Source organism: Heptranchias perlo, unplaced genomic scaffold, assembly GCF_035084215.1.
Source record: "Heptranchias perlo isolate sHepPer1 unplaced genomic scaffold, sHepPer1.hap1 HAP1_SCAFFOLD_73, whole genome shotgun sequence".
NCBI classification, from domain to species: Eukaryota; Metazoa; Chordata; class Chondrichthyes; order Hexanchiformes; family Hexanchidae; genus Heptranchias; species Heptranchias perlo.
In genome coordinates, this window is record NW_027139761.1 from 2,091,194 (window position 1) to 2,113,598 (window position 22,405).

Consider the following 22,405-nt stretch of genomic DNA (forward strand, 5'->3'; position numbering starts at 1 on the left):
TGCTGGCGAACATCTGTTTGCTCAAATCAGCAAAGTCAATTTAGCACCTAAACTGTTTCTTGCACGGAGGTGTTGGGACTGTAAGGTGTGATCTAGGTGAAATATCAATCAAAGGGCACATTGGCCCCCTGGTAAACCGAGTATCTCTTATGGTCAGCATAAGATAAAAAATAAGTACAATAATTATGTATTTCTTCTTTCCCTCACTCGAGGATTCATTATCAGGGAATGGACATGAGCAGGTCGATTGACGTCACGCTCCGGTCGTTTTGCATCGCCTCCTACAAATAGAATAGAATCATAGAAATGTTACAGCACGGAAAGAGGCCATTCGGCACATTGAGTCCTTGCCGGCTCTCTGCAAGAGCAATTCACCAATACCCACTCCCCCGCCCTTTCCCTGGAGCCCTGTATTTTTTTCCTTTCAAATACTTATCCAGTTCCCTTTTGAAGGCCATGAATGAATCTGCCTCCAAGACCCCCTCGGGCGGTGCATTCCACATCATAACCACTCGCTGTGTAAAAAAAGTTTTTCCTTCAACTTTGGTTCTTTTGCCAAAGACCTGAGATCTATGTGCTCTGGTCCTTGACCCTTCCGCCAATGGGATCAGTTTCTCTCTATCTACTCTCTTCATGATTTTGAATACTTCTATCAAATCTCCTCGCAACCGTCTCTGTTCGAAGGAGAACAACCTCAGCTTCTCCAGTCTATCCATGTAACTAAAGACCCTCATCCCTGGAATCTTTCCAGTAAATCTCTTCTGCGGGAGATTACCATTACCATGGCATTACCATCGCCGAATCCCCCCGAGTAACATCCTGAGGATCACAATTGACCAGAAACTTAACTGGGCCAGCCACATAAATACTGTGGCTGGAAGAGCAGGTCAGAGGCTGGATGTTCTGCGGTGAGTGACTCACCTCGTGACTCTCCAAAGCTGTTCTCCGATCTGCAAGGCGCAAGTCAGGAGTGTGATGTAATACTCATGTGATGGTCATCGACCTGAAACGTTAACTCTGTTTCTATATCTAAAGATTCTGCCTGACCTGCTGAGGATATCCACATTTACTGTTTTTATTTCAGATTGGCAACATAACCAGTATTTTCATTTTGAATAAAAGGGATTTCGCAGGCTTCCTCATGTGACGAGGTGGCCGAGAGGTTAAGGCGATGGACTGCTAATCCATTGTGCTCTGCATGCGTGGGTTCGAATCCCACCCTCGTCGTTATTGTGTTTAAGTCTTCTTTCCCTCATTCAGCAGGTCTGGTTAAAGTCCCATCCTTCTCGAAACGGCGGGCAGAGGTTTTTGCGTTGTTTGCTGAAATCAGCAAAAGTTCCTTCCACGAACGTGTTGAAATGAGAATGGCCGCGAAGTGTCAAAGAGAAAAGCGGAGTCATTGCAAAAAGGAGCAAATCTTATGGTCAACGTAAGAAAAACATATGTACCATAATGATGATTTATGTCCGGATCATTCCGTGCCTGTGTCTGTTTAAAAGGGATGTGCTGTAAGTCCCGGATCATTCCGTGTCTGTGTCAGTTTAAATGGGAATTGCTGTCAGTCTCGGATCATTCCGTGTCTGTGTCACCCGATTTTCTTGATACCTTTTTCCTTCTGAACTGAAATGACGATCCTCTCTCGAGAAGAAGGTTCACCGCCTGCTTCGGGCAACTGGTAGGAAAAATAACAAAAACTGATGAGACCAAGTTCATTCTGATGAGCTTCCATTCCAATCTCCGCACTCTATCCCCCATTCAGTCCCACCCCGCCTGGACATTATAATCTGCGATATTCATAAGGGAATAGAAAAGCGAATTTCACGGTTAAAATTCTCCTCAACTCCCCTCTAGTTCTTTTGCCAATTATTTTAAATCTATGACCTCTGGTTACTGACCCACTTGCCAGAGGAAGCAATTCCTACCTCCTTGATATTTCAAAACCCCTCGTTACTTTGAATACATCCATTAGATTCACTCCTTAACCTTCTCTGCTGTAAGTGGAATAATTTCAGCTTCTCCAATCTCTCCACATAACTGAAGTTCCTCAACCCTGGCATTATCCAGGTCAACCTGCTCTGAATCCTCTTCAATGCCTTTTCATTCTAAAGTGTGGTGCCCAGAACCGTACAATATAGTCCAGCTGAGCCTAACCAATGATTTGTAATGGTTTAGTATGACTTCCTTGTTTCTATATTCAATGTCCTATTTACAAAGCGAAGTACCCCATTCGCTTGCTTAACCGCCTTATCAACTTGCCCTGTTTTGTGAATATGCACCCCAGGTCCCTCTGCTCTTGCAACCAGCCATAAATTGTTCTTCTTCCAAAAGTGCATCACTTCAAACTGATCTGCGTTAAATCTGTCACGTGACTTCCCGTTTCACTAGTCTGTCCATGTCCTCCTGAAATCTGCTACTATCTTCCTCACTATTTGCTCCGTTGCCAAGTTTTGAATCATCCGCAAACTTCGAAATCGTACTCCCTATTCCCACATCCAAGTCATTTATAAAAACAAGAAAAGCAATAGTCCCAATACCGACCCCTGGGGGATCACACTGCATATTTCTCTCCAGTCAGAAAAACATCCGTACACCACTACTCTCTGCCTCCTTCCCTTTAGCCAATTATGTGCCCAGGTTATCACCTGCCCTTTAATCCCACGTTTCCGAATAATTCTGTTATGTGTTAATTTCTAAAATGTGTCCTGAGACTAGCTGTAGCCCCGTAATTTTATTCTTAAGCAATGAGAATACAGATATTAAGACCGAGTGATAGATCGGGTTCATTTCCATTACCGGGAGGTGACGGGACCCGAGGAGGGGAATTTCCATCTGGGTTTATATTTTCCGAAAGCGGAGACGAAAAATAGCAAAGCTCATCCCGTCGAAATAAAGCAACTGGACTGAAGATCCGACAGCCTTGTCCCATCCCGGGTTTCCAGACCTGGCCGTTCAAGGAAGCCTGATAAGTCCATCAGGGGAAATAGAGAGAAAGAAGAAGCACAGACAGAGATAGAGAGATGCATGCAAAGAAAAATAGTATAAATCTCCAAATTCTGTGATTGAGCAGAATTTAAAGTACAGGTTAAAATAAATCCAGTCTCATGTCGTGAAATCTTTTAGGTGAACAATGGGCTGGATTATCCTTTATGCTCTGAGGGAGTAAACACTGCCTGGTAACTACAGCTCTTATTTATTTGAGCATTTCACAGTGGCGATGTGCGGTGGTTTCAAGCCCCCATTGAATTACACGGCTATGTTTGACCCACTCCTTACGTAACCCACAGGAACTGCACGGCAGTGGAGCAGACTGCGTCGGGTTATCACGGGAACTCTGCCAGACTGCATGTTCTGGACATGTACCCAACGCTACACGTGCAGCCTGCAGTTGTGTGTGCATTATTATTTCAGTGTTAGTATCTTCGCCTGCCGGTGGGAAATCAGGGATTTGGTTCCAGTCCAATTCAGCATCCTTTACCTTTTGTATTCTGTACCCGTGAGATCGCCTGAGTTGGGATAAATTAATTTGCCGGCTTCAGTCAGTACAACTTCTAGAAAACTTGTCTTCATTTCGTCTCAGTGTGTTGCGTGGACAAACCCTCTGCATTCTGTCCTCTGGCGCTCAAACATTCTCTGCTGGAGATAAGTCAAACCTGCCTTGTGCATCGCTGAAAAGCTGTGAGAAGCCAATTGGTTATTTTTGACCAAAAATGGGGACACAACGGGGCTGATCCGGCACTTGAACCATTGAAACTCCCTGAGCGAGAATCAGACCCAAAGACCAACTGGCAACAGAGCCGTGCAGCCACTGTAAAATTTCGCTGCCTTGAAGCCGATCCACCATCCTTTCAGAACGCTCTGTCCCTCCAATCTCGCTTTCTTGTACGATGTACGATGTCGAGCAACATTAGGTTCTACACGAATTATATCACATCGACAATATTAGCCTCTCTTTACCGAATTTGTTTTGAATGTACGACTTGTATTTTCAAGTAACACTTTGCAGAATGAATTGCTCCGAAACGACATTGTCGTCTCTCTCGGCATCGTCATAGTTTACACTCCACCATAAGTACACTTTACTCAAATTGCTGCTTCCATTCACTATGAGGGCGAAGAGACATAAATGTGGGTACATTAGCTCCGAATTTATCTGCTGGGTTCCACCTTTACTTGTCCAACCGCCTCAATCTTTTTATTCTTTACCCTTCTCTGCTGGTTTTGCAGTTGAGATCAGAATTACATCGGGGACAACACAGAGAGACAAGAGTCAGAGACAGGGGGAGATAGAGAGATGCACGAAAATAAAATAAAGAGTAAAAATGTCAGGTCTTGTAAACTAGCAGAATTTAAGTTACAGATTGGGAGAGATTCCTTCTCGGGTCTTGAAATCTTTCAAGAGAAGTTTGGGCACCCAATCAAAAGCACCGGCCACGCTGAAATATCGGTCATGCTGAGCGAGAAATAAATGCGGTCAACTAACTCCAATTTTTCTATTTCAGCATTGAAGAGATCTTTAAACAGTGACGCTGCGAGCAGAATTCAAATCGAGGGAGAAAAACACCATTGGAATTTTGAGACCAACGCTTCAATCACTCGGCCATCCCAACAGCAAACGGCATGTTCGTTCAGAGATCATTTCAAATGGAAACAAGCAAGGCATCCTTTGTGAGCATTGGTGGTTCAGGGGTAGAATTCTCGCCTGCCACGCGGGAGACCCGGGTTCTGATAGATCCTTTTGCTGATAGAAGTATTTTCTAACTTCAATCCTGAAAGTCCTGACTCCAATGTTTCGGCCGTGTCCCCCCATCCTGGACTCCCCAACCAGCGGAAATGGTTTCTCACCATCAACCCCATCAGTTCTCATTAATATCTTGAAAACTTCGATCAAATCAGCCCTTAATCTACTAAATTTCGGGGAATATAGCCCCAGTTTGTGTAATCTCTCCTCGTAATTTAACCCTTGGAGTCCAGGTATCATTCTAGTAAATCTACGCTGCACTCCATTCACGGCCAATATATCCTTCCTCAGATGCGGTGCTCAGAACTGAACACAGTACTCCAGGTGTGGTCTAACAAGAGGTTTGTATAGCTGTAGCATAATGTCTATCCCCTTGTCGTCTAGTCCTCTAGATATAAAGGCCAGCATTCCATTAGCCTTTTCGATTATTTTCTGTACCTGTCTATGATATTTAATGATCTATGTACATGGACCCTATGTCCCTTTGGAACTCCACAGTTTCAAGTTTTTCTCTATTTAGAACGTATTCTGAACTATCCTTTTTAGGTCCAAAGTGGATGACCTCACACTTGCGTCAATTCAAATCCGTTTGCCACAGTTTTGCCCATTCATTTATTATATTACTGTCTCTCTCTAATTTTATGCCTCAATCTACTCTGCTTACAATGCTGACCATCTTGGTGTCATCAGCAAAGTTGGATATGTGGCTCTCTATCCCGTCATCCAATATCAATGAGACTGTCTGAATTGAGATAAATTCACAGTCAGCTTCAATCTCCTCATCATCTTGAAACATTTTATTTACGTCCCGTGTGTTGCGCCTTGGAAACTTCCGAACTCTGTCCTCTGGAGCTCAAACATGCTCTGGATGTAATTCAATTCTACCAACAGCAACACTGGAAAGATATTAGAAGCCAATTGGAGACTTTTCACCAAAAGCAGCAAGACAGCAGGCCTCGAACCCAGGACCTCTCGCATATCAATCAATAAAACCCGCAAAGCGAGAATCATATCCCGAGACCAACGCGCCGCTCTCACTGTGCAGCCAGTGTAAACGTTCACTGCCTCCGACAACCGCTCGGCCATCCTGTCAGACCTCTTCTGTCCATCCAATCTCGTTTTCTATTGCGGTGTGCAGCAATATCAAGTTGTACACTAACTATTTCCAGTCACCAATATTAGTCTCCCTTTACCAAATTGGTTTCGACTGACGACTTGTATTATCAAGTGAGACATTTCAGAATTAGTTGCACTGAAAGGCAGTTCAGGGCCGATTCCCAGGCTATGGCAGAGCTGTTGAATGACTATTTCTCATCAGCCTACACTCCTGTAGAGGATGCTCAGATTCCAGCTGTGGGATGTGCTGTCGACAATCGCATCATAAATTTTAAAATAGAAAGGGATGTGATCTTGGATAAAAGATGAAATCTCAAAATGGATTGTGCTCCAGATCAAGATGATATTCACCCCCGGGTGTATAAAGAGATGGGACGGGTGCTCTGTGAGCCCCTTGCCTGTATCTTCAACAGCTCAGTAGAGTCAGGGATTGTTCCCTGAGATTGGAAGGTAGCTCACGTAGTTCCCATTTTCATTAAAGGGGACAAATCAGAGCCGGGGAATGACAGGCCCTTCAGTGTGACCTCGATCAGAGGGAAGATGATTGAAGGGATCCTAGGAGATGCTGTTTATGATCACGGGGAAAAATTGGTGTATAATTCGCAAATGAATCTAAATGCAGATGAGGGTTAAGTGGAGCATTTTGTTAGCAAGAACAAGGAGGCCGCATGCTACTTGGACGATAAGAGTCTAAATGTCCTTGGTTCCAAAGAAAACAACCCCAGCCTATCCAATCTTTCATCAAAGCTAAAATTCTCAACTCCTGGCAACGTCGTCGTAAATCTCCTCTGTACCCTCTCTAGAGCAATCACATCTTTCCCGTAATGTGGTGACCAGAACTGTACGCAGTACTCTAGATGTGGCCTTACTAGTGTTTTATGTCGTTGTAACATTAACCTCCCTGCTATTATATCCTATGCCTAGGCTAATAAAGGAAAGTATCCCGAATGTCTTCTTAACCACCTTATCTACCTGTCCTGCTACCTTCAGTGATCTGTGGACATGCACTCCAAGGTTCCGCTGTACGTCTCCACCTCTCAGTATCCTCCCAATCACAGAATTTGGAAATTTATATTGTTTTTTTCTCTGCCTGCATCTCTCTATCTCTGTGTGTGTTTCTTCTCTCTCTGTGTTTCCCCTGATAGACTTATCAGGCTTTCTTGGACGGCCAGGCCTGGAAACCCGGGACGGGACAATGCTGTTGGATCTTCAGTCCAATTGTTTTATTTGGACGGGATGAACTTTGCTATTTTCAGTCACCATTTTCGGAAAATATAAACCCAGATGAGATTTGCCCTGCTCGGGTCCCGTCACCTCCAGGTAATGGGAATGAACCTGATCTCGCACTCGGTCTTAATATCTGTACTCTCATTAGTTAAGAATAAAATTACGGGGCTACAGATATTTTCAGGACACATTTTGGAAATTAACACATAACAGACTTATTCGTAAACAAGAAGCACGTGAGTTCAAAGGGCCGGTGGTAACCTGGGTACGTAATTGGTTAAAGGATACAAGGCAGAGAGTCGTGGTGAGCGGATGTTTTTCTGACTGGAGAGAAATATGCAGTGGGATCCCCCAGGGTTCGGTATTCGGACTATTGTTTTTTTGTTATGTATAGATGACTTGGATGTGGTAATTTGGAGTAAAATTTCGAAGTTTGCTGATGATACAAAAATTGGCAACGTAGTAAATAGTGAGGAAGATAGTAGCAGACTTCAGGAGGACATGGACAGAATGGTGAAACGGGAAGTCACATGACAGATTAAACACAGATCAGTGTGAAGTGATGCACTTTTGCAAGAAGAATATGGAGCGGCAGTATAATCTAAATGGACCAATTTATGGCGGGTTGCAAGAGCAGAGGGACCTGGGGGTGTATATTCAGAAAACACGGCAAGTTGATAAGGCGGTTCAGCAAGCGAATGGGGTACTCGGCTTTGTAAAGAGGGCATTGAATATAGAAACAAGGAAGTCATACTAAACCATTACTAATCATTGGTTAGGCCTCAGCTGGAATATATTGGACGGTTCTGGACCACACACTTCAAGATCAAAAGGCATTGAAGAGGATTCAGGGCAGGTTTACCTGGATGATTCCAGAGATGAGGGACTTCAGTTACGTGGAAAGATTGGAGAAGCTGGGATTATTCTCCTTACAGCGGAGAAGTTTAAGGGGAGATCCAATGGATGTATTCAAAATAATGAGGGGTTTTGAAAGATCAAGTAGGTAGGAACTCCATCCTTTGGCAAGTGGGTCGGTAACCAGAGGTCACAGACTTAAAATAATTGGCAAAAGAACTTGAGTTGAATTGAGGAGAATTTTAACCGTGATATTCGGCTTCTCGATTCACTTATGAATATCGCAGATTATAATGTCCAGGCGGGGGTGGGTCTGAATGGGGGATAGAGTGCGGAGATTGGAATGGAAGCCCAGCAGAATGAACTTGGTCTCATCAGAATTTGTTATTTTTCCTACCAGTTGCCCGAAGCAGGCGGTGAACCTTCTTCTCGAGAGAGGATCGTCATTTCAGTTCAGAAGGAAAAATGTATCGAGAAAATCGGGTGAAACGCACACAGAATGAGCCGGGACTTGAAGCACATCCCTTTTAAACAAACACAGAATGATCCGGGATATATCCGAGGGTTCGCCCACTGAGTCCATATGGGTAGAACTGAAAAATAAGAAGGGAGAGATCACTTTGATAGGATTGTACTACAGACCCCCAAATAGTCAACGGGAAATTGAGGAGCAAATATGTAAGGAGATTACAGACAGCTGCAAGAAAAATAGGGTGGTAATAGTAGGGGACTTTAACTTTCCCAACATTGACTGGGACAGCCATAGCATTAGGGGCTTGGATGGAGAGAAATTTGTTGAGTGTATTCAGGAGGAATTTCTCATTCAGTATGTGGATGGCCCGACTAGAGAGGGGGCAAAACTTGACCTCCTCTTGGGAAATAAGGAAGGGCAGGTGACAGAAGTGTTAGTGAGGGATCACTTTGGGACCAGTGATCATAATTCCATTAGTTTTAAGATAGCTATGGATAAGGATAGGTCTGGCCCAAAAGTTAAAATTCTAAATTGGGGAAAGGCCAATTTTGATGGTATTAGACAGGAACTTTCAGAAGTTGATTGGGAGAGTCTGTTGGCAGGCAAAGGGACGTCTGGTAAGTGGGAGGCTTTCAAAAGTGTGTTAACCAGGGTTCAGTGTAAGCACATTCCTTACAAAGTGAAGGGCAAGGCTGGTAGAAGTAGGGAACCTTGGATGACTCGGGAGATTGAGGCACTAGTCAAAAATAAGAAGGAGGCATATGACATGCATAGGCAGCTGGGATCAAGTGGATCCCTTGAAGAGTATAGAGATTGCCGGAGTAGAGTTAAGAGAGAAATCAGGAGGGCAAAAAGGGGATATGAGATTGCTTTGGCAGATCAGGCAAAGGTGAATCCAAAGAGCTTCTACAAATACATAAAGGGCAAAAGGGTAACTAGGGAGAGAGTAGGGCCTCTTAAGGATCAACAAGGTCATCTATGTGCGGAACCACAAGAGATGGGTGAGATCCTGAATGAATATTTCACATCGGTATTTACGGTTGAGAAAGGCATGGATGTTAGGGAACTTGGGGAAATAAATAGTGATGTCTTGAGGAGTGTACATATTACAGAGAGGGAGGTGCTGGAAGTCTTAACGCGCATCAAGGTAGATAAATCTCCGGGACCTGATCAAATGTATCCCAGGACGTTATGGGAGGTTAGGGAGGAAATTGCGGGTCCCCTAGCAGAGATATTTGAATCATCCACCGCTACAGGTGAGGTGCCTGAAGATTGGAGGGTAGCAAATGTTGTGCCTTTGTTTAAGAAGGGCGGCAGGGAAAAGCCTGGGAACTACAGACCAGTGAGCCTGACATCTGTAGTGGGTAAGTTGTTAGAGGGTATTCTGAGGGACAGAATCTACAGGCATTTGGAGAGGCAGGGACTAATTAGGAACAGTCAGCATGGTTTTGTGAGAGGAAAATCATGTCTCACGAATTTGATTGAGTTTTTTGAAGGGGTAACCAAGAAGATAGATGAGGGCTGTGCAGTAGACGTGGTCTACATGGACTTCAGCAAAGCATTTGACAAGGTACCGCATGGTAGGTTGTTACATAAGGTTAAATCTCATGGGATCCAAGGTGAGGTAGCCAATTGGATACAAAATTGGCTTGACGACAGAAGACAGAGGGTGGTTGTCGAGGGTTGTTTTTCAAACTGGATGCCTGTGTCCAGCGGTGTGCCTCAGGGATCGGTGCTGGGTCCGCTGTTATTTGTTATTTATATTAATGATTTGGATGAGAATTTAGGAGGCATGGTTAGTAAGTTTGCAGATGACACCAAGATTGGTGGCATTGTGGACAGTGAAGAAGGTTATCTAGGATTGCAACGGGATCTTGATAAATTGGGCCAGTGGGCCGATGAATGGCAGATGGAGTTTAATTTAGATAAATGTGAGGTGATGCATTTTGGTAGATCGAATCGGGCCAGGACCTACTCCGTTAATGGTAGGGCGTTGGGGAGAGTTATAGAACAAAGAGATCTAGGAGTACAGATTCATAGCTCCTTGAAAGTGGAGTCACAGGTGGATAGGGTGGTGAAGAAGGCATTCAGCATGTTTGGTTTCATTGGTCAGAACATTGAATGCAGGAGTTGGGATGTCTTGTTGAAGTTGTACAGGGCATTGGTGAGGCCACACTTGGAGTACTGTGTACAGTTCTGGTCACCCTATTATAGAAAGGATATTATTAAACTAGAAAGAGTGCAGAAAAGATTTAGTAGGATGCTACCGGGACTTGATGGTTTGACTTACAGGGAGAGGTTAGACAGACTGGGACTTTATTCCCTGGAGAGTAGGAGGTTAAGGGGTGATCTTATAGAAGTCTATAAAATAATGAGGGGCATAGATAAGGTCGATAGTCAAAATCTTTTCCCAAAGGTAGGGGAGTCTATAACGAGGGGGCACAGATTTAAGGTGAGAGGGGAGAGATACAAAAGGATCCAGAGGGGCAATTTTTTCACTCAAAGGGTGGTGAGTGTCTGGAACGAGCTGCCAGAGGCAGTAGTAGAGGCGGGTACAATTTTGGCTTTTAAAAAGCATTTGGACAGTTACATGGGGAAGATGGGTATCGAGGGATATGGGCCAAGTGCAGGCAATTGGGACTAGCTTAGTGGTATAAACTGGGCGACATGGACATGTTGGGCCGAAGGGCCTGTTTCCATGTTGTAACTTCTATGATTCTATGATTCTATAACCCGTAATTATGGTACATAAGTTCCTCTTTCGTTGACCATAAGATTTACTGTTTTTACCAGGACACCACGAAACACTTTGAAACTTCGCGACCTGACATCGCACACCTTCGTGGAAGGTCGCGAAAACATCTCATTTGCTTCAAGGACGCAGCTCCAAGCAGAACTTTCTTGTGCTCTTCTCACACGCAAGAGCACACTTTACTTCCCTGCTCACGCGCTTTAAAGTCTGCCGTTTCCGAACAAACTCCCCTCCGCGCCGGACATTCAAAAGACCTTTCGCTCACGGCCAACCTCCTGCAATCGACACTTTTCCTCCACTGCCGTTCTGTTAATTTCTCCTCATTCCTTTTCAATCGGACATTTCCACAGACCTATTAAGATCAAGCGGAACATTTCCAACCTGACTGCACCGCCCAGATTGCCAAAAGTGCACTTTTCAGCCGTCATTCGCAGCTATGTTGCGCCGTCCGTCTCTCCCGCACTTCAACTGCTCGGGGAAAAGCGCCAATGACCATGAAAACAAAACCCAGTTCTTCAGTTAACATCCCCCGTGTCACAAGATACCCCATGGAAATTTTGTGGAAAAGTATGCGCTGTCCTTCCGAATGCCTGCCCTGCTTTCTCAGTGCTTGTCTCTGGAACAGTCACGCAGATCGAAATGTATCGACTGGTCTGAAGGCACAGATGAACATTGGTGTGAACGGGACATGTGCCCCCGAGGAACAGCGGTCGATGTGGAGCAAACTTAAAGCGGAAGAATGTGAAAGTAAATATTAGAGTAGGCATGGCCGCAGTAAAGTCTCAATGAAATGGACCATGATTGTGGAAGGAAGAAAAAGCTGGAAGAAGCGGCAGGTCTGAATTTTGGATCATCCAGCAGAGACACATGAGAGTGCTCGGATGTAAAAGAGTAAGCAGGCTTTCACCAGAAAACTTCTTTCTTTCATGTAGTAAATATTGATTTCTCGTTGCGTTCTATTAGCATGTGTCGCAGAGAGCAAAACAATCTGTGCCGTGACCCGGATTTGCACCGTAGGTGTGGCGCCAGTAATGCAGATAACTGACCTCACATAAATTGCCCCGACCGCATCAATACCGCGAAGGGCACTGCTTGACATTCACGTGGAGTGATCTTGTCGATTATTTTTTGTTGGCCCCAATTACTAACAGCTCTCAATCTGTAATAGGATGAATTTTAAAGATGTGAGTATCTGCGCCCTTCCATCCTTCCATACCTTTACTCTCATTCAGTCGAGACTTCCTTTCACTGCTCTCCTCCCGTTTACATTTCTGTATTTTGAACTGTGTCTCCCGTCCAACTGCCTATCTGCCCGCTAGAGCTTCATTTCACCATTTCAACACCAAACACAAAAAGGTTAAAGTGCACATGGGTACGTCATTCGAATATGAGTATTGAGATGACATACTCAACGACTGTGTCTATTATTGGTTTTTATTGATTATCACTGGACCGGTCCCTTCCTTTAATCCTGTGCAGTAGCAGTGACAATAACTTCGTGGATTTGAGGGTTGAGACAAACCCGAGTCAGTTCCTCAGTCCCCAGGAGAAATTCCCTAATTCCTGGGCAATTTATGTTAAGCAGAATTTAGCAGCAAGAAGTGTTATTAATGGGAGTAGTGGGAATGAGATGCATCAACAACCAGCGCCCTGTAAAACAGAGCGGAGTGCAGATGAGGATTAAATTAAATGCGAATTCACTGAATCTAAACAAGGTTTAAAGAAGTGAATCTGTCAGGAGTGAGATTCCTGAGCCTGTGTGTGAGCTGCACCTGGGGAATTCTACCAATGAAACATCAACGTCTGCACGGTAGCGGTTACATGTCTCTACTTGGAAACCTGTCTGAAAGAGCATATCGTCTCACAAATCTCCTCTGAGTACCCTACGCATTCTGATTTACAGCCGTGCATTAGAGACGCTCGCAGCTGCCGTGTCCGAGTGGTTAAGGCGTTCGATATAAAAGCCAATGGGGTGTTCCGGCGAAAGTTGGCGGCGCTATTTTTTAAAGTTTTGTTCAATGCTCAAATAAATATGAACTGGAGACAACGGGCCACATTTCCTTCTATCAGAGAGATACTCCACCGCGGCAGACCCTTTAATTGGGAGCCCAATGGTCTCTTGCAAAATTTCAAGATGGATGAAGGAAACTTCACAATAAACCACAATTGGAATATGGATAGAATGGAGAAGCTGAGGTTGTTCTCCTTAGGGCAGCAAGGTTGAGGGGAGATTTGATAGAAGTGTTCAAAATCATGACGTGTTTAGATAAAGTAAATAAAGAGAAACTGTTCCGATTGGCGGAAGGGTCGAGAACCAGACGACACCGATTTCCGGTGGTTGACAAAAGAACCAAAGGCGATATGATTAAAACCTTTTTTGCTAAGCGAGTATTTAAAATCTGGAATGTGCTGCAACTATTCTATGATTCTATGATTTTATCTCTCCCAAGCTCCATCTTAAATTCTGCTCACTTGATATTTAGGTTATTTTTTCCATACTTTTATCTCTCTGTCTCTATCTATCTCTGTGTTTTCCCCTGATGGAATTCTCAGGCTTCCTTGAACGGTTAAGGGTGATCGAACCAGCGACAGCAGCAGAGAAGGGTAAAGATAGAAAGACTGAGACGGTGAGAAATGTAAAGGGCCCACCTAGAAGATGAATTCGGAGCAAATGTCCACACATTAATGTCTCTTCGTCCTCACAGTAAAAAGGTCAGTAATTTTAGCCCAGTATCAAAATAAATTCTTGTGTTTATAAAGCGCTTTTCACGACCTCAAACGTCCCAAAGCGCTTTATAGCCAATCAAGTATTTTTGAAGTGTAGTCACTGTTATACTTGTGGTCGAGTGGATAATCTGCGGATGCCTAGACAGACAACAATGTAGCTTGAGAGCAATTAATTCTGCCAAGTCTCACTTGATAATACAAGTCGCACATTAAAAACTAATGTGGTAAAGAGAGGCTAATATTGTTGATATGAAACAGTTAGAATACAACTAGACATTGCTCTACATCGGATTAGAAAACGTGATTGGATGGACAGAAGGATGACCGGTCGGCTGTGGGTGGCACCGAATTCTGCATTGGTTGCACCCCTCTGTTATCAGTGGCTCGTTGGCCTTGGGGTATGATTCTCGCTTTGGGTATTTGCTGATTGTTATGTCAGATAACCCGGACGAGCCCTGCGGTGTTACCATTTTTCGTGCAAAATCACTAATTGGCTTCTCACGTCTTGTTAGCGGTGTAGTCGGCAGGATTGACTTAATTCCAGTGCATGGAGGAGGACAGAATGCAGAGGTTATGTCGACGACAACACACATGGAGAAAGGAAAATGCCTCAAGATGGTGTTCAGATTGAAGCTGAATGTAAATGTATCCCAATTCACGTGATGTCATGAATGGAGAATGAAAATGCTCCTCCATTGGCCGGTAAAAGAACGCGGACATCCCGCATGGCAGGCGAGAATTTTATCCCTGAAACAGCAATGCCCGCACAGGAGTCGGCTGCATGTGTCCAGCTGGAAACCGCTCTGCAAGAACATACAGTCTCATAGATCTCCTGCGATAACCTTCCTCATTCTGATCTGAAGCCGTGTAGGATTCGTCGCTTGCAGCTGCGATGACCCAAAGATTAAGGCGTTGGACTCGTAAAGTGATTTTCCTCCCCAGCTTCGACGCAATACACGTGAAGAAAGGAAAATATTTCAGAATGGTGAGCAGATTGAAGATGAGTGCAAATAGATCCCAATTCACGCAATCTTATGAATGGAGAATGAAAATAATCCTGAATTGAGCGGGAATCGAAGCCCGACTTCACCACGTGACAGAGGAGGATTCCATCACAAAAACAGCAATGCCCGGCGTTAACAAGCTCCAACTATCAAGTTGGAAACCTATCGGAGAGAACACAGTATTACAGATCGCTTGTGATAAACCCACGCATTCTGATTTTCAGCCGTGCACCACCAACGATTGTGGCTGCGATGGCCGAGTGGTTAAGGCGTTGGACTCGAAATTCAATAGGATTTTCCTGCGCAGGTTCGAATCCTGCTCGCAGCGCAGCTGCTTAAAGTTATGTTTACTGCACAAATAAATATGAACTGGAGTTGACGAACCGCATTCCCTCTCTCAGAGAGATGCTTCAGCACGGCACATGCTTTTAATTGGGAGCCCAATGGTCTCTTGCAAAATTGCAAGACACGTGAAGGAATCTCTCCAAAGCTCCATCTTAAATTCTGCCCGTTCGCAGAAATTGACATTTATACTATTTCTTCCAAGACTTTGATCTCACCTTGTCCCTGTCTCTTGACTCTGTGTTTTCCCCTCATGACATGGCAGGCTTCCTTGAACGGCCACGGATGATTGAACCTGGAACACCAGCAGTGAAGGGTAAAGATGGAAAGACTGAGACGGGGGGAGAAGCAAAGGTGCAACCCAGCTGATGAATTCGTAACTAATGTCTAAACATTTATGTCTCTTCACCCTCACAGTGAAAAATCAGCAATTTGAGTACAGTACACTTATGGTAGAGTGTATAATATGCGGATGTTGAGACCGACAATCAAACCGTTGCCGTGGTGATGAAAGCGCCGAATCCTAAACACTGGACCGCAAGGAAACGCATGAAAATTCTTTACTGCGAACAAGCAGACCAACGCGGCCTTTCCCACTTGCCCCTTTGTCATTCAGGTCATTTTTGTACCAGCCAAGCTGCTCGCACAAAATGGCATTTTCTGTTCGAACTATTATCGCGACAGAAGGTGATGTTCAGGCAATGACAGCACCAAGTGCAAGTAGGCATGTACATGAAATGGAAAGTGAGATAAAATACTCCCACAAGCTGCTGATGGACATGTTTCCATTTCCAAAATTCACGCACCGAATCAATGGAAAAACTGCAAGGCAACGCAGTTCAATCGGGCATCATTTGAAGCAACGGGCAGTTTAAAGTGGCATTTCCTGCTGCTCCTGTCGAGGGTGAGGGAGAGACGCTGTCGGTACCTGCGTACAGTTTGGTTTTGTACAGAACTGTACAGAGAAGGAGCAAATATACCGGGGCTGTGAGATATTCGATATTATTCGTATTTAACGACAGGAATATCCGCAATCAGAAGCTGAAAAGAAGGGAGAGATAAGCGGCCTGAGAACAAACAGAGAGCTGAATGAATCACGGAAGAGTGAAATAAAAATAAATTTCATCAGTTCCACTTTATCTCGTGCGCAATCCTGGGAGCTCCCCGATGGACTGGTGGTTAAAATTCAGTGCTCCCACCGCCGCGTGGTTCCATTCCCAATCAGGGAATTAACTTCAACAAGAGTTATGAACTTATTAAATTAACCAGATGAAGCGAATTAAACCCTGTTCGTAGTTGAATGACTGTTTTAATCACCATTAATCAACCGATAACTTTCTATTTCAGGCTGAAGGAGATGCTGACGTGATTAGCGAGAGACAGTCAAAACTTTAATAAAATTATTGTGCTTTGTATGCGATGAAATTTCATCATTTTATCGACTGCATCTTAAGAGTGGGATTATAAGCTCAGTGCAGCCGTTGTTAAATTTCAAATTAACAGGCAATTGTCGCCGTTTATCACAGGACCGCCCGAACCGGTTCTACAATCAAGATGAAAGTAACGCAACGAGGAACATCTGATACAACAGGAGAGGCATCGGGCTATGACAAAAATCCCCACCGTTTTGCTTTTCCAAAATAAAGGGTGTGACATTTCTTCTCTGAACATAGAAAGAGTCTGGTCTCGCTCATCACAGAAATCTCGATGTCACAACGAACCTTCTCTCCTGCAGCTAGTGCGGCCTCCCTTCGGGCCTTTCGGGGGCTTGTCTCTCAAGATGAATTGTGATTTCCGTGAAGCCAATGTTCCATTCCTTTCTATGATTCATGTGGCTGATTTCCGACCGCAGGGTAAATGGCGGACTATCAGCCCTGCTCAGCTGGCAATGATTACGGTACATTTTCTTGCAGACAAAACACACATTGAAACCCTGGAATTGTGAGGCGATGAAACCTGAGGAAAAATAAAAAAAGGACTCGAACATCAAACTTTTGCACCACTGAAACAGACGGAAAAGCCCTCTGCTAAATGCGTAATTCACTGAGCTGAACCTTAAGGCGGCAACAGCCTATTTAACAGCTGTCAATGTCAGTTCACTTTTGCAAAATCAATAGTTGAAGCTTGCAGGAGTGAAAATCCAACGAGCCGCTCTTCACTCTTAAACCAGCAACTGTGAAGTTAAGAGAAACGTGCCGGAGAAATACTTGATTTCAGCGCGGTGACACTGGGCCAGAGTAAAGCTCAGTTAATATGATCACCGAGTGGCTGGCTGGTGGATTTGGAACTCCTGAGCGACTGCACTGCGCAATTTCCAGATCCGCTTGGAGCACCAATCCCTTCACTTCATCACTGACAGGGACAATTCGATTCTCGGTTTCTTTTCCCAGAGCTTGGAGAGATCTTAAAAATTGAAAGCGACCAATATCAAAGCTAACCTCGTCACCGACATGCTCACAGATACAAAGTGGCCACACTCTGCTTCAGTGAGATGAAAGCCCAGAGCGGTTTCAGGGTCGAATGCAATTGTAAGCAAAGCTCGTTCAATGAAAGTGCAGGTCATTGAGGTGTCTTTAAAGTCCTGATTGTTTGAACTGAACTTCTTCCGAAAGCGTTTGAGATTCAGGTGGAGTGATTTGGGGACTCCTTTTCCCTCTTTGCAAAAGTTTGAACCGCAGCTCAAGATCCAAAATCTCGGGCTAAATTAGGGTTTCTCCGGGGTATGAACCATCGAATCAATAATTGTACCACGACCTTAAGGAGCGCAGAAACAAGAACGTGTCACGAAGACATTCTCTGAGAGGGCTGTCCGTACGATGAAACGGCATTTCTGAAGAGACTTGCTGATCAGTTCCGTGTTTGCTCCTGAACAAAACACAGCACTGCATGCTTCTCAAATTCACGAAACACCATGAATTACAAAAAAAGGCACCGCTGGGAGTTGAACCCAGGATCTCCTGTTTACTAGACAAGCGCTTTAACCAACTCAGCCACGGTGCCAATTCACGGGGTTGTTTCCCACCTCCTCATTAATATCTATCAGCTACACGTCACATTCTGTTGTGGGTTCAGACTGTTTTATCTTTGTCGATTTCGCTTGCCAGTTCACCTGTGAATCCCGATACTGCCTGCATTTCAAGCTGTGTTTGCCTTTCTGTGTCCATCAGTGCTTTGATACACGAATGAATATGTGTGCTTCTGTTTGTTTTTTACTTTAAATAAAAATTAGTGATGGACAATTCTCGCTCTGACACTGAAGAACTAATTAAGCAAATTTCACAGCGAAGTGTTGTTGATTGTGGTGCTGAAACTAAAAAAAATCGCAAAAGGCGCAAAGAGGGAAAACGAGAAAAACTTGTGATTGAAATTAAGGACAACTTTCAAGGTTTTTACACGTATATTAAGAGACAGAAGGGTGACTAAGAGTAATGTGGGCCCCTTAAAGACAGATGGAGGTTATATTGTAATTGAAAATCAGGAAATGGCAGACTTGCTGATACTCACAGAAAGGCATGAGGACAATATACCACAGACAGAGGAAAACTGAAAATAAATCAAGGAGATTCAGTGTAAGTAAAATAATGGTAATGGAGAAAATAATTAGACTAAAGATAAACAAATCTCCAGGACATAATGTTCACCACCCTAGGGGATTAAAAGGAATCGGTGAGGACATTGTACATGCTTTCGTCATGATCTTTCAAAACTCTCTTGATTCAGGAATTGTGCCACGGATTGAAAAATTTCAAATGTCATTCCATTATATACGAAGGGTGGGAGAGATAACGCAGGAAATTATAGACCTATTAGTCTGACGTCTCTTGTGGGGGAGTTACCACTATCTGTCATTAGGGAAAGAATAACTGAGCACTTGGATAAACATGAATTGATCAGAGAGAGCCAGCATGGATTTGTAAAGTGTAAGTCAAGTCTAACGAAACTAGATGAACTTTTTGAAGATGTAACTAACGTAGTAAATAATGGAGTGTCTATGGGTGTTATATGCATATTGACTTCCAGAGCCATTCGATAAGGTTTAGCATCAGAGACTGTTAACAGAAATGAGAACATGTGGAATTCAAAGCAACCCATTGCCATGGGGAGCGAGTTAGTTCGGAGGTAGGAGACAGAGAGTCGGGTTAATGGGTATGTACACAAATTGACAGGATTTGATTAATGGTGTCCCACAGGGATCTGTACCGGCGAATCATCTTTTTATTTTTTGTATAAATGAGGGAGATAAAGGAATAGAGAGCCGTATATCCACGTTTGTCGACGACACCAAGTTAGGTGACTCAGTGAGTAGTGTCGATGGGAGCATAAAGTTGTAAAGGGAAATTAACAGATTAGGTGAGTTGATAAAAGTGTGGCAGATGGAGCTTACATAGAATTACATAGAATGTACATCACAGAAACAGGTAATTCGGCCCAACCAAACTATGCTGGTGTTAATGCTGCAGACGAGCCTCCTCCAACCTCTCTTCATCTAACCCGATGAGCAAACCGGAATATTCCTTTCTCCTCCATGTGCTTATCGAGCTTCCCCGTAAATGTATCCATGCTATTTGTCTTAACTACTCCCTGTGGTAGCGAGTTGCACATTCTAACGACTCTCCGGATAAATATGTTTCTCTTGAATGCGATATTTGATATATTGATGACTATTATATTCATGGCCCTAAGTTTTGACGTCCCCAATCCCAAAAGGAGAAACGCCTAATCTACATCTGTCCAATCAAACCCTTGCATAATCTTAAAGTCCTATATCAGGTCACCCTCAGCCTTCTATTTTCTATAAAAAAGAGCCCCAGACTGTTCAAAGTTTCAATATGGGGAAATGTGAGGCCATCCACTTTGTCCCTAAGAAAGATAAATCAGAGTATTTCCGAAATGGTGAGAAGCTAGGAACTGTTGGTGAGCAGAGATATTTTGGGAAATCAAGAAGAGTTGGCAGACAGGTGCAAAAATAATTAAAAGGGCTAATGGAATGTCGGCCTTTATCTCAAGGGAGCAGGAATTCAAACGGGTGGAAGTTATTTTACAATTATATAAACTCTGTTGAGACCAAATTTAGAGTACGGCTTTTAGTTCTGAGCACCATACCTCAGGAAGGATATATTGGCCTTGCAGGAGGTGCAGCGCAGAAAGACCAGAATGCTACCGGGGCTAAAATGGTTACACTGTGAGGACAGGTTGCGTGGACAAGGCTTGAATTTCTTTGTGTATTGAAGATTAAGTGGTGATGTAATTCAGGTGTTGAAGGTGATTAAATGATCCAATGGTGTGTGAGTTGGTGCTGAATTGGTCCCCTTCAGTGAAGAGAGGGTCGGCAGGCGCCCAGCAGACACGGCTCGGAACAGGACTCGCTTCTCTCCGGCGGCAGCGGCTGGTTTAGAGAGATCACTCTGTGTGCTGCTGTTATTCCGCCTCCCGCACTCTTGGAGAACCGCGGAGATCGGTCCTCATTTTTCTGTTATGAATCCGGCTCCATCTGTTTACTTTTGACGGGAGTGCGTCTGATCTCAAGTCAGTCAGAAGCGGGTGCAAATCATACCACAAGCACAGCGGCTCGGGGACTGGCGACTGCTTTTTTATTGGGTCTTTTTTAAGGAATAAGCTGTGCAATGTTTGTATAATAATAATAATCAGAATTAAGTTTGATGCAATGAAGGTTTCTTCAGTTATTTTCCATTTCCACCCTCACCAGTTTTATACAGTAACAGGTAACGATGTTTAAGGGATGTGATGTACAGTGTTGGTAGAATCAGTGTAATTTAACTTGATACATTGAAGAATCTCTTGTCTATCCCAGACTCGTATCTTAGGTTTAGACCCTCACCTAGTTTAAAATCGGTCACTCACTGATATAAATAAACCAGTAACATCCCCGAAACCTCAGCGTGAATGTTTGTTCCAATACTTAGTGACGGTCCCAATTTCTACTGAAATTCTCAATCAGCAAATCCCAGAGGCTGTTTCGGGTTTGACAAACTGTGAAACAGATTGTTCTAAAAGCCGGAAAGAGGGAAACGCCGGTGGTTGATATAAAGTGTTAAAAATTATCTCTTTCTGTTTCAAATTCATCTTTGTGTGTTACTGACTGGAACGACTATAACGGAACCCAGTGACTGGTTAACGAGTTGAACTGAGTCATTGGCCTGTGTTACAGACCGGCTCGTTGGACCTGCTCATTTCGACTCATGTCATTGTCAGCAAACGGGAAATTGCTGAAGTTGAGGCTGGTGAATAAAAGCTCGAAATATCAATCCTCTCCAACACTGGGGACAGAGTCTTCCGACAAAGAGGGATTTTCACTTGTGCAAGTTCCATCCACGTATTCTGCTCTTCATTTCCCTGATCTGTTTGATGCGCCTTTCACTTCAATTCACGACTTAAAGGAAAAACTCGGTTTTACAGTCGATTTTCGGGTCATGTGGTTAGATTTCATGTCATTGAACTCGACCCTTATCAACCCCAATATCATCATCTGCACGTTTGACAAATACAAAGCGGCTTCAATCGCGGTTTTGCTGCACAACCGGTTCAAAGATACTGTCGGTAATGGGAGGGTCTTTCAAGTCATGACACGAACATCACAGTTCGCACTGCCGTTTTCCCCAAGACGCTTCAGATTCAAGTGGAATGATTTCGGTCTGGCGGTTAAATCCGTTCCCTCTTCACAAATCCGTCTTTGAACCTATGTCTTTTAATATTTTTGATAACTGATACCAAATCGGTTTGCCCCGTACTGTACATTACTTTTTAAATATTACAGATAAGCAGAGCGCTGGAGCTGTCACAGCTGTGACTTTGACTTTTCTCCCCCTCCTCTGGATCTCCCCGGCAACTGTCACTAACCACAATCTTCTGTCACACTTCTCCATCAGAAAGTTCCGAACCTCAGTTTCCAAGTCAAATAACGCTCATCTCTTCAGTCACCGACAGCCCAGAGAGAGTTTATTAGTTTCATCTCACATTTTCTCCAAATCCTTCTTAAAGTACCATCAAAAATTGTCCTTAAGTTAATAATAATAATATAATTAAAAGTTCTTATCTTCTGGGGTTTTGTTTCAGATTCCACGGCTTTTAAAGTTTACTGCGGATATTGAACGAAGCGCATCTTGATTGGAGGCTTCTGTTTGTCACGAAACGTTAACCGAGAGACCGAAAGT

At 43.9% G+C, this 22,405-nt stretch overlaps 3 non-coding genes across 3 annotated transcripts; 2 read left to right on the plus strand and 1 right to left on the minus strand.

Moving 5' to 3' along the window:
* The first annotated feature begins 1,145 nt into the window (after positions 1–1,145).
* On the plus strand, positions 1,146–1,227 carry trnas-gcu (transfer RNA serine (anticodon GCU)). The gene has a single exon. It is a non-coding gene; the product is annotated as a tRNA-Ser (tRNA).
* Positions 1,228–15,137: 13,910 nt separating this feature from the next.
* trnas-cga (transfer RNA serine (anticodon CGA)) lies at positions 15,138–15,219 on the plus strand. Its single transcript has one exon. It is a non-coding gene; the product is annotated as a tRNA-Ser (tRNA).
* Positions 15,220–18,159: 2,940 nt separating this feature from the next.
* Positions 18,160–18,233, minus strand: trnat-agu (transfer RNA threonine (anticodon AGU)). Its single transcript has one exon. It is a non-coding gene; the product is annotated as a tRNA-Thr (tRNA).
* Positions 18,234–22,405: the final 4,172 nt, after the last annotated feature.